This window comes from Echeneis naucrates, chromosome 2 (assembly GCF_900963305.1).
Source record: "Echeneis naucrates chromosome 2, fEcheNa1.1, whole genome shotgun sequence".
NCBI classification, from domain to species: Eukaryota; Metazoa; Chordata; class Actinopteri; order Carangiformes; family Echeneidae; genus Echeneis; species Echeneis naucrates.
The window spans coordinates 8705636-8719182 of record NC_042512.1 but is presented as its reverse complement, the minus strand read 5'-3'; the positions used below and the strand labels follow the sequence as shown (position 1 = coordinate 8719182).

The following is a 13547-nucleotide window of genomic DNA, read 5'->3' as shown; positions in this document are numbered from 1 at the left end:
TCAAAGACATTTCCTGTCTTTCATTAATCTCCAACATGACACAGATGCATACGTCATACTATCTCACGTTCGCGTGAATCTTCAGCGTTGATTATGAAGCACAGGAAGTACTTATCTTGTGCAACACCCTGATCTCTCAACTATCCACTCAGCTTGGAGCAATTTATCCTGTGTAGTCATCCTACCAAATTACCAAAGTGAACACAAGTGTAATGTGTATACTGCAGCTGAGACATTTCAGGATGCCTGATCCAACAAACATTTGGCTCCTGGCCCAGTTTGGTTCTTTCTTCTGTCAGCAGAACTCAAAGGTATCTGGCAGGACCATGATTGTCTTTGGAGCTTCATTAACAGAGTGCACTCTACTGTGGAGGTCATGACAAAAAGTGGGAGGAGTCTTTGATGTCATTAGAACCTTTGTGACTTCTTCCTCTATGATACAGACACAAACTGGCAGTACTGATCCTTTGCTGCTTAAAGCATCTGTCTTGTAAACAGGACATTCTGCATTCAAACCCCAGCAGTGCTTCACCGAGGCTCCACCGCGATTTGAACTCGGATCTTTGGATTCAAAGTCCAGAGTGCTAACCATTACACCATGGAACCATGATAACCTCAAAAATCAATCACAGCTCACATTGGGCGAGGGGCGGGGTACACCCCTGATTCTCGCTTCGGGTGTGAGAGGGCCTGGGTTCAACTCCCAAATGAGCCCTTGGTATTATGTCGCCATTATCAGTTCCTGACCTTCATGACTCTTCCCAAAGTTTGTCTCCTATGAAAAATGGTCAATCACCAAATTTCCATCTGTGCAACACAGCAACAACCACTTTGTTTTGTCCAGAAACTGCAAGTAAAAGCTGTAATACAGGAAGTGATGAGCAGGAACTCCACCGAGAGTGAAGCACTGCTCGGGTTTGGATGCAACATGTCCTGTTTATAAGACAGACACTTTAAGCAGCTCAGCATCAGTACTGCCAGTTTCTCTGCAGTTTCATCTGGAGAGTTGGACCTGGTAGACCTCCAAACCTACCTGGGTCTGAAAAGAGACAACAAAACAAGCCTGAGATGCTGCAAATGTGATGCCTATGTTTGTAAGGCCCACTCTGACCTGAGTGTCAAATGCCACTCATGTGCATGAATTCACATACACACAAACACACACACACACACCGGCGCCACCCGGCAGCTCGGTGTTTCCAGCATTTTGATGTTGGTTCATAAAGTACTTCGCAGTTTAAACATAACAGCTGAAAAAGAGGACATTTCACTTCTAAACCCCTTCTGATAGCCAGCAGGAGCTTCACTTGGACTTTGCTCACACTTCTTTTTTAACAATACTTAACATTAACAATGACGTACTGCTGGGATTTGAACCCAGGATCTCCTGTTTACGAGACAGGCGCTTTGACCAGCTAAGCCACAGCACCACTCTCTTAGCTGTAGGATGCGATGATGGAATTGTAATGTGCATGCTACAGTTGGGTTGGATGATAAAGGGGTGGAGTTTCTTTTTGTATTGTTTTATAGTCAGCTCTGCCTGGATACAACAGTGGTCAGGGCTGTATGATGTATGTTTATACTGAAACACTGACAGCTCTCCTCCATCTCACTCTTTTACTTACTCTGGGTTCCAGCCCTCGTTGGTGCAGCAGGCAGCACGTCAGTCTCATAATCTGAAGGGTTAGGGTTACCGCCAGTAAAGGGACTAATGTTCATTGTATGCTGAAGATACCTCATCCTAAGTATCCCACAAAGTCATGACTCCTGCCAAATCATGAAATTTTCTCCTCCAAACCTTTGGACACAGCTTTGAGCTTTCTCACAGGTGTCATTATTTCAGTGAAGATGTATGTATGGATGTATTCCCCCTGAATCCTGCGATTCACAGCTTCCACCAAATGGAGCCAAATAAGACACAAAACTTATTGTGATGTGAGTCTGAAGAGCTGCTGCCTTTGATACATCACCTGATGATGTCACCTGATGATGTCACAATACTGCCAGAATGAAACTCTTCCTTTGAAGCTGCTTTGAAGAATTTCCAAAATCACATGTGATTCAGATGTAAACACAAAGGCTGCCTCACTGTCACCATTCAGAGCAGCTGTGAAGATTATTGATCATTCATTGATTATTAATGATCAGCTCAGAAACAAACAGTATATCTGAAGCACAGGAAAGAGCTCTGCTCTCCAACACTCTGACCCCTCAATTACCACTCCACTGGAGCCTGTGACATGTCTCTCCTGACAATGTGCTTCATTATCAACAATGGAGATGCCGGGGATTGAACCCGGGGCCTCATACATGCAAAGCATGCGCTCTACCACTGAGCTGGTGTGGTAGCTTTAGCAGTTTTAGCAGCTTTAGCTGTACTGTACAGCTTTAGCTGTGCTGTACCTATGATACTTACATTGAGGTAACTCATCTGTACATGTGAGCCATGAAAGCCAGCACGTACTTTGGCCTGTGAGCTGTGAAGCATCGGACACAAAGACACACAAAGACAACACATGATGCCCTGAGAGACGATACCTGAGCAGGAGAACTAGTCACTGCATGTACAGCTGCTTCTTATCTGGAGTTTTTTTCTGTCATCTATAATAAAGTACAAAAGAGACACAGCTCAGACACAGATTCTGTGATGTCACAAAGGTTCTAATGACATCAGAGAGATCAAAGACTCCTCCCACTTTTTTCTCATGACCTCCACCATAGAGTGCTGCCTGCTGCAATAATGCTGCCTTTAATAGAAGTTTAGGAACATTTAATTAAAGAATATTTCTTGATGAATGGAATGGAATGGAAGGAAATTTGGTGACCGACAGCTTTTCACAGAAGACAAACTTTGGTAAGAGTCATAACAGCGTGTGACATGTTCCAGCCAACACTGGTCATTGATTGGCTAATGAACACTCCCCACATACTGATCAACACACCCACCAGCAGACACATCAATCAGCAGCCATGATCACTGTGATCATGCCAACGGACCAGTTTCTCTGCAGTCTGTCTCTGAAAACACATCTGTGTCGTTCACTTATTGATACAAATACATACTGAGGCAATGGCCTACCCACTCGTGATGTTACCAACCTGTGATATTGATGATACCCTACAGTATGCAGATCTACATGATCCTTGCAACAAACATTGTTTGCTGTTCATCATGTCATTTCCTCTGATGACACCTGAACCAAATTCTTGCTGAGACAAAACAGGTAACTAAATAAGTGACAGTCTGTTATACTCCAGTCTGTATTATATGACAGACTACAAACTGCTGTCACCTCAGGACACCATCAGCAGACCCTCAGCTGCATCCTTGTGGTTCCATGGTGTGACGCTTAGCAAGGAAGAAATATTGTCTCTTTTGGAATTGGCATTTGGAATTTTTTTCACCTCTAGTGGCCTCCACCAGAGGATGAAAGAAGGAAAGACATATCTGAGGCCTCTGTTGAGGGATGATGAGTTTACTTTGATTCATTTAAAGTGTGGATAATGTTCGGTCATAAATCCAGCCATGTGAGTTCCCATAACCAGTTTCATTAAAAAAGGACTGTGATTTGACACCTTCACATGCAATGGTGGTATAGTGGTGAGCATAGCCGCCTTCCAAGCAGTTGACCCGGGTTCGATTCCCGGCCATTGCAGTTTAACTTTTGCCAGAGGAAGGTTAGTCTTTTCTCTACATTATTCGCAGTCATGGAACTTTGTCTGCATCCATCCAAAGGGAAGCAACATGAAGCCAGAGTGTTCAGGCAACCACAATTACTCAACCACAAAAGCTCAAAAATTTGCTGAAAAATTAGCCCATCAACGTGAGTACGCAAAGATTTCCTGATTAGATCGCACAGAGGCTCAAAGTTTGCATGACTTCACATGTGTCTTTCATGAGACATTTTCCAGCTAAAGGTCATGTCTCATAATGTAAAGGAGCATTCAGTGTGTGTGTGCTCATCTTTCTGCGTTCTCCCCTTGATGCGTGGGTTTGAATCCCACTTCTGACAGAAGCTGCTTTTCTTTCACCTCTACTGCTGTAAGGTGTAGTTTGTATTTTCCATGTGCAAACATTAGGAAACATCTAACATTAGGAGCAAGGCAACAACAAAACTGGAACTATTTGGACTGAACTGGATTTGAAACCTTCACTGTTGGACTTTGGAGAAGTGGGTGGTGAACATCCAGCATGAATTTAGACAGCCATACAGCGGTAGTGTGGCCGAGCGGTCCAAGGCGCTGGATTAAGGCTCCAGTCTCTTCGGAGGCGTGGGTTCGAATCCCACCACTGCCAGTTTGTTTCTTGCCAATGAAAACCAATCCACTAAGTCAGGCACTTTTCATCTCCCTGTGAACAAAAGTTACAGTGACAGATGATACCAACACCAGCTGGGCTGAAATGAGAAACATCATAGTTAGCCTTTTCAGACCCAGGTAGGTTTGGAGGTCTACCAGGTCCAATTCTCTCCAGATGTCCCCAAACACACGCTTCCCCTCCAGGTTTGGAGGGGAAGCGGTTTGTCATCTCCAGTATAATTCCCTCGATGGACTCTGAGAAAAAGAGTTGGAAGCTGTGCTGGGAGTTTTGCTGTGTGTGGTTGTTGTGGCCGAGTGGTTAAGGTGATGGACTAGAAATCCATTAGGGTTTCCCCGCGCAGGTTCAAATCCTGCCAACAACGGTTAGTTGTTTTCATGGACCAAGGTTCGCATGTTCCCAAGCATATTTGAGAATCTCTGTAATCTCCACAGCCTTAAAATATGACACAGCTGAGTGCTGTTGTTCGGACTCATCTAAAAGGATGAGTCCGAGTCCTGTGTGCTGGGTACTGATCTAAAGATAAACAAGGCCAATCAGTTAATCAGTGGCCTGCAGGGCGGGGAAGTTGTCAGCGTCTCCACACCACTTTGGTGGTGTAAACTGATGTGAAAGTGCACATCGCTCTGCAGCTCTCAACAGCGGGTGCTGCCGTGAGCCCCGTCCCAAAGCCCTCACCTATTCAATCTATTGATGAAACATTTCAGAAGCCAAGCAGTCCAAGGTGCTGCATTCATTCTGCGGTCTCTTCAAAGGGTGGGTTTGAATCCCATCGCTACTAATTACCTCTATTCCTCTGAATGTAACCTGTTTACAACATCAGTTGAGTGTGATGACTGAGCTCTTAGGGAAACACATCACGGGTTCTAGGTCTTCCACGTGAATGCCTTTTATAGCAGGCATTGCTTCTTAATGCTGAAATGAGAGACAAAAAGCTATGTCGGAAGTTTCAAGGTGCAAACACAGTTTGTACTAACAGTTAATTGAGGAATCAGCTGAATGAGGACAGATGTGACTTAAAGCACAACAAAGATCTTTCCCCAGAGGGCCCTCAGACAAAGAAGCTGGGTAACAGCACAGACTGTCAGGAGTGGTATTTGAACCCTCAATTCCAGAGGAGACTGTCACCTGAACACAGCACCTTCAAAAGTCCACAGCACTCTGCTCAGCTTTTTTAGTTTTTTGTGTTTTATTTCGTGTATTTCTACTTTTCGTGCGGCTCATGTAGTTGTTGTGGCCGAGTGGTTAAGGCGATGGACTCGAAATCCATTGGGGTTTCCCTGCGCAGGTTCAAATCCTGTCAACAACGTTGAGTTGTTTTCAAGGAGCAAGTTTCCCATGTTCACCATCCACTTATCCAAAGTCCCACTGTGAAGGCTTCAAATGCACATCTCTCACAGTGTTATCATGCCAAGAGAAAGAACTGACTGATTCTGACAACGGGACATCACCATAGCCCAGTGACCACGTGGCCTAATGGACGAGGCGTCTGACTTCGGATCAGAAGACTGAGGGTTCGAGTCCCTTCGTGGTTGGGAAGTTATGTATTACAGGTTATACCATATTTAATGGCTCTGGTGAAACCAAAGTGGAGGAAAGGGGCAGTGCAACTGTCGTAACATCAACATGTCGTGGCAGTGATCAGCAAGTTGATCAATGTAGATGGTGCCGAAAGGAGCACATCATCTGCAAAATCCTGCAGATACTGACCTGGAACCACGACTCTCAAAATAATTTTAATAAGAGTTTGGTCTAGACCTGCTCTATATGTACTTGACGTAACTTCATTATGATGTTTTGACGTGAGTTTAAAAAAAGAGGCCAAAACATTTGGAGTTTGCTTTTAAGTGGACTTCAATGGCTGCTGTTTTGTCATCACATGTACACTTGTGTTCACTTTGGTAATTTGGTAGGATGTCTACACAGGATAAATTGCTCCAAGCTGAGTGGATAGTTGAGAGATCAGGGTGTTGCACAAGATAAAGACTTCCCATGCTTCATTATCAACGCTGAAGATCACCTGTAAGGAGAGTGGAGCAGTGGAAGAGTGCTGGGCCCAAAACCCAGAGGTGGATGATGGAAACCATCCTCTGCTCAGGCAGTGATCAAATAATAAACAATGTTCTACGAAAAGGGCAATCACCAAATTTCCATCTGCTCAACACAGCCACAACAACTAGTTCACTTGTTTTTTTATCCTTTCATTTTCCCTCAGCAGGCCTTCTTCTGCTGTGTTGCCGTTATTTTGGCCTCCATGTGCGATCTTCATCCTCTTTGGCATGATGTTTGTGTTTGTCAGTGTGCTTCGCTGTAATTCTCCTGTGCATGTACTGTGATGTGACTCTGTCTGCCAGCTGGTATTTACATGGAATTATGGGGAGCCAATGACATCACAGTCACTTCAAAGGCAACTGAATCATTTCAAAGGCGATGGAATCTTGTCCCAGTAATGTCTTATAGAGCAGAAGACAGAGTTTTGTTTTTTAATTATATATTATATTATCTTCTGCCCACGTTAACAGGCATTGTTTCTTAAGTTAAAGCCGAAATGAGAGATAAAAAGATATTTAGTAAATTTCAAATTGTTTATTCCCTTCACCTGTAATACACCTCTGACCAACCACAAAGGGACTCCAACCCACAGCCTTCTGATCCAAAGGCAGACTACTCATCCTTTAGGCCACGTGGTCTCTGAGTGTGGCTGATTTTAATGTCCTGTTGTCAGTTTATCGTCTGTTCCATCGTCTCTACCAGCACTTGACTGGATCCATCTTGATCACTGAGCTACATCCCCTGCATGGTGTGGCAGCTTTAGCTTCTGATATCATGCGACAGGTAAAACTTTTGAGTGCATAAATAACCAATAAAAGTGTTTTTGTCTTGTATGATAAATGCAATGTGCATTTGTGCTGCTTAGATCGTTGGACTTTCTCCGTCATTTCCCACTTTGGACAAGGGTCAGTGTTTAAGTCCCACCTGCCCCAACAAAATTCTGATGAAATACATATAACCATTCAACAGCATCACTGAGTTAGGAGCAGAACAGTACACATTACTGAGGAAAGCGATAAATGACATTCTCCATGTTTTCCTGTTAATCAGTGCTGCTGAAAAACTCCTGACATTTTCCAGTTTAAGTTATCACTCCTGGTGGGACAGTAAATGAATCTTTAGTGTGTATAAATAGCAGAGGAGGGTTTCGATCCATCGACCTCTGGGTTATGGGCCCAGCACGCTTCCGCTGCGCCACTCTGCTTATACTTGGCTGCGCTTCAGTCTCTTCTGGATCCGTGGGTTGAAAATCCTCCGTGCTGTGCTGTGACCCAGCTGATGTTGGTTGGTTAGATGCTGGTAAAGATTTATGTTGCATTGGCCAGGAATTGAACCCAGGCCTCGCACCTGGGAGGTGAGCATTTCACTGATGAACCACCAATGACTGACCACCATAAAAGGCCTTGAACACTTGTTTACACTTTGTTTCCTCAGACATGCTTTTAGAAACATGACAGCTAACCCTAACCTGATCACAGAGAGTCTCTTGAACGGCTCTTTAATATGAACAATGGGAACCAAGTCACACTTTCAGGCCCCCCAGACAATTAGCTTCTATCACTCTGGTGTGAATGAGCTATAAAGATGCACATGCTCTCCCCGTTGGAGAATCAAACGCCAGTCTTCTGCGTGACAGGCAGAGACACTGTCCACTATACTAACTCAGGAGCAGGAAAGACAGATATCACGTGGTGTGTGACTCCACTTCCTCTGTGAGTGGGTGAGTGGCTCTGAGTGGGTTTTAATTTGGTGGAAATGGACCCAAATAACTCTTTTAGTGCTAAAGGTTGCAGACCCTTGATCGAGGGGTATGATTCTGACTTTGGGTGCAAGAGGTTCTGTGTGTAAATCCCACAGGAGCCCCTCATATGATGTGTCCACTGTCTGCAGTTCCACTATTCAAGTGTCAGTAAGTTAGACAACATGAATTCAGGAAGGCTTCTCTGCAGCAGCTCAGAGCCTCTGTGGTTAGGTCAAGGTCCAAAGAGGATGTAGATCAGTGGTACACGTCAACTCAATGATGAGCCAAGTCCACTGTGACAAATATTTTCTTTACCATAAAATAAACTGTCACATTAATGTCCTGAATGTGCTGTGTGTAAATAATGAGATCCTGGGTTCAAATCCCAGCAGTGCTTTGCTCCTAATGTTAGATGTTGTGGATAGAAAGGACTCATACATGGAGAGCACAAAATATAAAATACATTTGTCCCCAAAATACACCTTACAGCAGTAGAGGTGAAAGGAAAAGCAGCTTCCATCAAAGGTGGGATTTGAACCCACGCATCAAGGGGGAGAACGCAGAAAGATAAACATGAGCACACACTGAATGTTCCTTTACATTATGAGACATGACTTCAGCTGGAAAATGTCAGGAGTTTTTCAAGCAGCACTGATTTACAGGAAACGACGAACATTGGATGGTGAACAGCTAGCTGTTGCTAAAAAGCTGTTAGCAGAGGATGGTTTCGATCCATCGACCTCTGGGTTATGGGCCCAGCACGCTTCCGCTGCGCCACTCTGCTGTAAACCACCCCAGATGGGACTCGAACCCACAACCCCTGGCTTAGGAGGCCAGTGCCTTATCCATTAGGCCACTGGGGCACAAAAAGTGAATTGGAGGAGCCTTTGATCTCTGTGATGTCATTAGAACCTTTGTGACATCACAGAATCAGCATCTCCTTTGATGGTTACTGATGGAACAGGAAAAGGTCAGATCCTGATATAATCTTGTGAATCCACAAGTATGCCTTTCTTTGTTTGTCTACCAACAGCCTGAGCTCTGGTTCTGACTTTGTTTTGATGAACCTCATTATTTACACACAGCACATTCAGGACATTAATGTGACAGTTCATTATATGCAAAGAAACCTTGTTCAGACTCATGATGGTCAGCCACATATGTTGGGGGTATTTTCAGATCCAAAATACATCCCTGTACATCAGAGTGGTGCTGTGGCTTAGTTGGTCAAAGCGCCTGTCTAGTAAACAGGAGATCCTGGGTTCAGTGTCTCATTGATAAAGTTTAAGGTTGTTGGGTTAAATTCATATAAGTTTCATTAAAAGGACACAGCACTCTCTCTGACCAGTCACTTAACTGCACTGTCTTCATGTCTCCCAGCAGTTCCTTGTTGCTAAAGTCAGATGTTGTAGAAAAAAAGTACTTCTGGGTTTTCATCAGCTGTAGGTTACAATGATCAATATTATAGATATGACAGACGGAGCTCTCAATGTTTTCCTGTTAATCAGTGCTGCTGAAAATCTCATGTAGTGTGTATAAATAGCAGAGGATGGTTTCGATCCATCGACCTCTGGGTTATGGGCCCAGCACGCTTCTGCTGCGCCACTCTGCTCGCTGGATTCAGGTCACAGTGTCCTCTTGAGTTTTGTGTAATTTCTAACCACCACATCCACTTTGTCTCTCTTCCACCTGCAGTCTATCTAATAACCACCAGGGGGCGGCTCCACTGGTTGGAAAATGAAGTCAGAGTGTGTTGAAGTCTATGGGGTTTCATACAGACAGAGAGGAGAGAGAGAAGAAATCAAGTTTCGAGGGGCTGCATGTGGCCAGTATGGGGCTTGAACCCACCAACTTGGCGTTAACTGAATATAACTGGCCAGTTACCAGGGTGATGGACAGGCCAACCACTGTCCATGACTTGTTCTTAGAATGTGTTAAACAATGTGTGTGAGTGTTGTTGTGGGTGTGTATCTACTGTAACAGACCAACTGTAGCTGAATAGATAGAACGGTTTCATCCTCCTCCTGGTCTGTAGACCAGTTGGAGGAGTTGGTGAGCATCCACTCCGAATGGACGTGAAATGGTACCGTTTGTTTGCGCTGTAAAAAATCTTATTTGTGCTGCTACGGTTTTATCGATGTTAGACATTTTAATTTCTGGTGATGAAGTCACACAGCCCCCCATGTTCTCCGAATGGACCCAAAGTGCAGTTGTCACCAAATTTATCAAACAGTAATGTCAGATGTTTAAAAGAAATGTTATTCTTAATTGAGCTCTTCATTGTGGATATGATTAATTTAACTTTATCTTTGGGTTATGAACCCCAGACTCTGATATCTGAGTTAAGTTAAGCTGCACTTCTAATGACCACCAGGGGGCAGTTCCACTGGTTGGAAAAAGACTTCAGACTGCATTGCAGCCTGCTTGTGGCCAGTATGGGGATTGAACCCATGACCTTGGCCTTATTAACACCACACTCTAACCAGCTGAGCGAGTTGTAATTTTTGGCTTATTTTTACAAATCAATCTTAAATAATTACATAGCCTATCGTAGCTCAAAGCTTTTGATCCAGTGAGACATTTATAAGCAGTTAGAGCACATTGAACAGAACCTGTAAATTAGACGTTTAGGATTAAACAATTTGAAATTTACTAAATATCTTTTTATCTCTCATTTCGGCTTTAACTTAAGAAACAATGCCTGGTAACGTGGGTAGAAGATAATATAATACATAATTAAAAAACAAAACTCTGTCTTCTGCTCTATAAGACATTACTGGGACAAGATTCCATCGCCTTTGAAATGATTCAGTTGCCTTTGAAGTGACTGTGATGTCATTGGCTCCCCATAATTCCATGTAAATACCAGCTGGCAGACAGAGTCACATCACAGTACATGCACAGGAGGACTACAGCGAAACACACTGACAAACACAAACATCATGCCAAAGAGGATGAAGATCGCACATGGAGGCCAAAATAACGGCAACACAGCAGAAGAAGGCCTGCTGAGGGAAAATGAAAGGATAAAAAAACAAGTGAGCTAGTTGTTGTGGCTGTGTTTAGCAGATGGAAATTTGTTGATTGCCCTTTTCGTAGAACATTGTTTATTATTTGATCACTGCCTGAGCAGAGGATGGTTTCCATCATCCACCTCTGGGTTTTGGGCCCAGCACTCTTCCACTGCTCCACTCTCCTTACAGGTGATGTTACCAACCTGTGATCTTGATGATGATGATTTGTTTACTTTGTGCGTCAAATCTTAAAAAAAAAAAAAAATAAATCCATCAATGACGGAGAATTCTCGGTTAATGCAAGCCCTGGTGGATTTGGCCATGTGGAATTTGTTTGGGCATGTTGTTGTTTTTCACAGATTTGAGTTTAAATGGAGGAGAGTTTAGCTTAAGCAAGTTTTGCAATTTAAAAATGAAGAGGTCTAAATATATCAACTACATTCCTTCTTCTGCACTGTTATGTTCTAATATGTCTCTGACTCCACCTTAAACTTTGCTGTCTTACTGTGCTATGCAACATGACAACGGGCTCGTCCGGGATTTGAACCCGGGACCTCTCGCACCCGAAGCAAGAATCATACCCCTAGACCAACGAGCCTGGTACAGCAGGAGATTTATGGAATTTAAAATGTTCTGAGGGGGAGAACTTTTCGGTCATCAAAAATCTCACACAGAGCATTGATCATACACTACAACATTTGGTGCCCACACTCCCTGGTGGTCTAGTGGCTAGGATTCGGCGCTCTCACTGCCGCGGCCGCGGTCAGGGAAAATGTCTTTACTGAAAAATACAGGTGATTGACCCCAGAACATAAATATGTCATCATGCACCTGGGGGGTATTTCAGGGAGGAGTTCCAACGAACTTTGAGTCTATCCCTGAACTCTGAGTTGACTTACTCTGAGATGAGAAACTCTAAGTATCTGGTTCCAGAACAGCTGATCTTAGTTGGTTCAATCAACTCTGAGTATGGTCACCTTGAGTTGCGCACATGCACAACCTCTATAAAAGCCATCATCAATGGAGTCCCGTCACTGTTTCCAATCATCGTTACTGCAGCAGGCAGCACTCTATGGTGGAGGTCATGAGAAAAAGTGGGAGGAGTTTAAATGTTTAAATCGTTTAAATGTTGGTTGTATTTTGCATTTGTCAGCTGAATCCACAGTCAGTGAAATGATGAAGTAAATCCAGGAAAGGAAATAAATCCAGTTCACGGAAGCGTGCTGGGCCCATAACCCAGAGGTCAATGGATCAAAACCATCCTCTGCTATCCTAACACACTGAATGTCTCATCATCTAGCTGGAAGATGTCAGGACATTTTAAGCAGCAGGGTGTTGGCGTCCAGCAGGGCTGTGCTTTCTGTCCAATTCTGTTAGTGATGTTCATGGACAGGATTTTGGGAAGCCGTGGTGAGGAGGGGTTCCAGGTCAGTATCTGGAGGATTTTGCAGATGATGTGCTCCTTTCGGCACCATCAGCCTGAGAACGACAGCACTCATTGGTTCGGTTTCCATCCACAGTTCATCACTTCTATTTTAATTCCTTCTTCAAATCTTCATTTTTATCATTCAGTATGTTTTGCTGTGTTTGAACTCCTGAACGCTTTGATCTACAGAAAGAGGACATGACCTGACTGTGTGTCACATAAATGTATGAAACCAATCTGTTAAAGTGACGCTGAAATGAATCCTTGTAACATTAATTGTTCAGCAGCATGACTTGTCATGATACTGAGGTTGTGTCCTGTTTGGGGGTCACCACAGAGGAGGAGCTAGTGAGGACAGGCAGCATTATCAATGGCCTCATCCCATCCCATCTTTTTTTTCTACAACATCTGACTTTAGCAACAAGGGAGACATGAAGACTGTGCAGTTCAGTGACTGGTCAGAGAGAGTGCTGTGTCCTTGTATCCTGTATTTTGGATCTGAAAATACCCTCAACATACGTGGCTGACCATCATGAGTCTGAACAAGGTTTCTTTAGCATATAATAAACTGTCACATTAATGTCCTGAATGTGCTGTGTGTAAATAATGAGGTTCATCAAAACAAAGTCAGAACCAGAGCTCAGGCTGTTGGTACACAAACAAAGAAAGGCATACTTGTGGATTCACAAGATTATATCAGGATCTGACCTTTTCCTGTTCCATCAGTAACCATCAAAGGAGATGCTGATTCTGTGATGTCACAAAGGTTCTAATGACATCACAGAGATCAAAGGCTCCTCCCATTTTTTCTCATGACCTCCACAGTAGACCGCACTCTGTTAATGAAGCTCAAAAGACAATCATGGTCCTGCCAGATACCTTTGAGTTCTGCAGACAGAAGCAACAACAAAACTGGAACAATTTGGACTGAACTGGATTTGAAACCTTCACTGTTGGACTTTGGAGAAGTGGGTGGTGAACATCCAGCATGAATTT

The 13547-nt window shown here is 43.7% G+C and overlaps 9 non-coding genes across 9 annotated transcripts; 4 read left to right on the top strand and 5 right to left on the bottom strand.

Moving 5' to 3' along the window:
- Positions 1-534: 534 nt before the first annotated feature.
- On the bottom strand, positions 535-606 carry trnaq-uug (transfer RNA glutamine (anticodon UUG)). The gene has a single exon. It is a non-coding gene; the product is annotated as a tRNA-Gln (tRNA).
- Positions 607-1356: 750 nt separating this feature from the next.
- trnat-cgu (transfer RNA threonine (anticodon CGU)) lies at positions 1357-1430 on the bottom strand. Its single transcript has one exon. It is a non-coding gene; the product is annotated as a tRNA-Thr (tRNA).
- Positions 1431-3584: 2154 nt separating this feature from the next.
- On the top strand, positions 3585-3656 carry trnag-ucc (transfer RNA glycine (anticodon UCC)). Its single transcript has one exon. It is a non-coding gene; the product is annotated as a tRNA-Gly (tRNA).
- Positions 3657-4215: 559 nt separating this feature from the next.
- trnal-aag (transfer RNA leucine (anticodon AAG)) lies at positions 4216-4297 on the top strand. The gene has a single exon. It is a non-coding gene; the product is annotated as a tRNA-Leu (tRNA).
- Positions 4298-4600: 303 nt separating this feature from the next.
- On the top strand, positions 4601-4682 carry trnas-aga (transfer RNA serine (anticodon AGA)). Its single transcript has one exon. It is a non-coding gene; the product is annotated as a tRNA-Ser (tRNA).
- An 863-nt stretch (positions 4683-5545) lies between these two features.
- On the top strand, positions 5546-5627 carry trnas-cga (transfer RNA serine (anticodon CGA)). Its single transcript has one exon. It is a non-coding gene; the product is annotated as a tRNA-Ser (tRNA).
- Positions 5628-8823: 3196 nt separating this feature from the next.
- Positions 8824-8895, bottom strand: trnam-cau (transfer RNA methionine (anticodon CAU)). Its single transcript has one exon. It is a non-coding gene; the product is annotated as a tRNA-Met (tRNA).
- A 6-nt stretch (positions 8896-8901) lies between these two features.
- On the bottom strand, positions 8902-8974 carry trnar-ccu (transfer RNA arginine (anticodon CCU)). The gene has a single exon. It is a non-coding gene; the product is annotated as a tRNA-Arg (tRNA).
- A 2677-nt stretch (positions 8975-11651) lies between these two features.
- On the bottom strand, positions 11652-11723 carry trnap-cgg (transfer RNA proline (anticodon CGG)). The gene has a single exon. It is a non-coding gene; the product is annotated as a tRNA-Pro (tRNA).
- Between the last annotated feature and the right edge of the window lie 1824 nt (positions 11724-13547).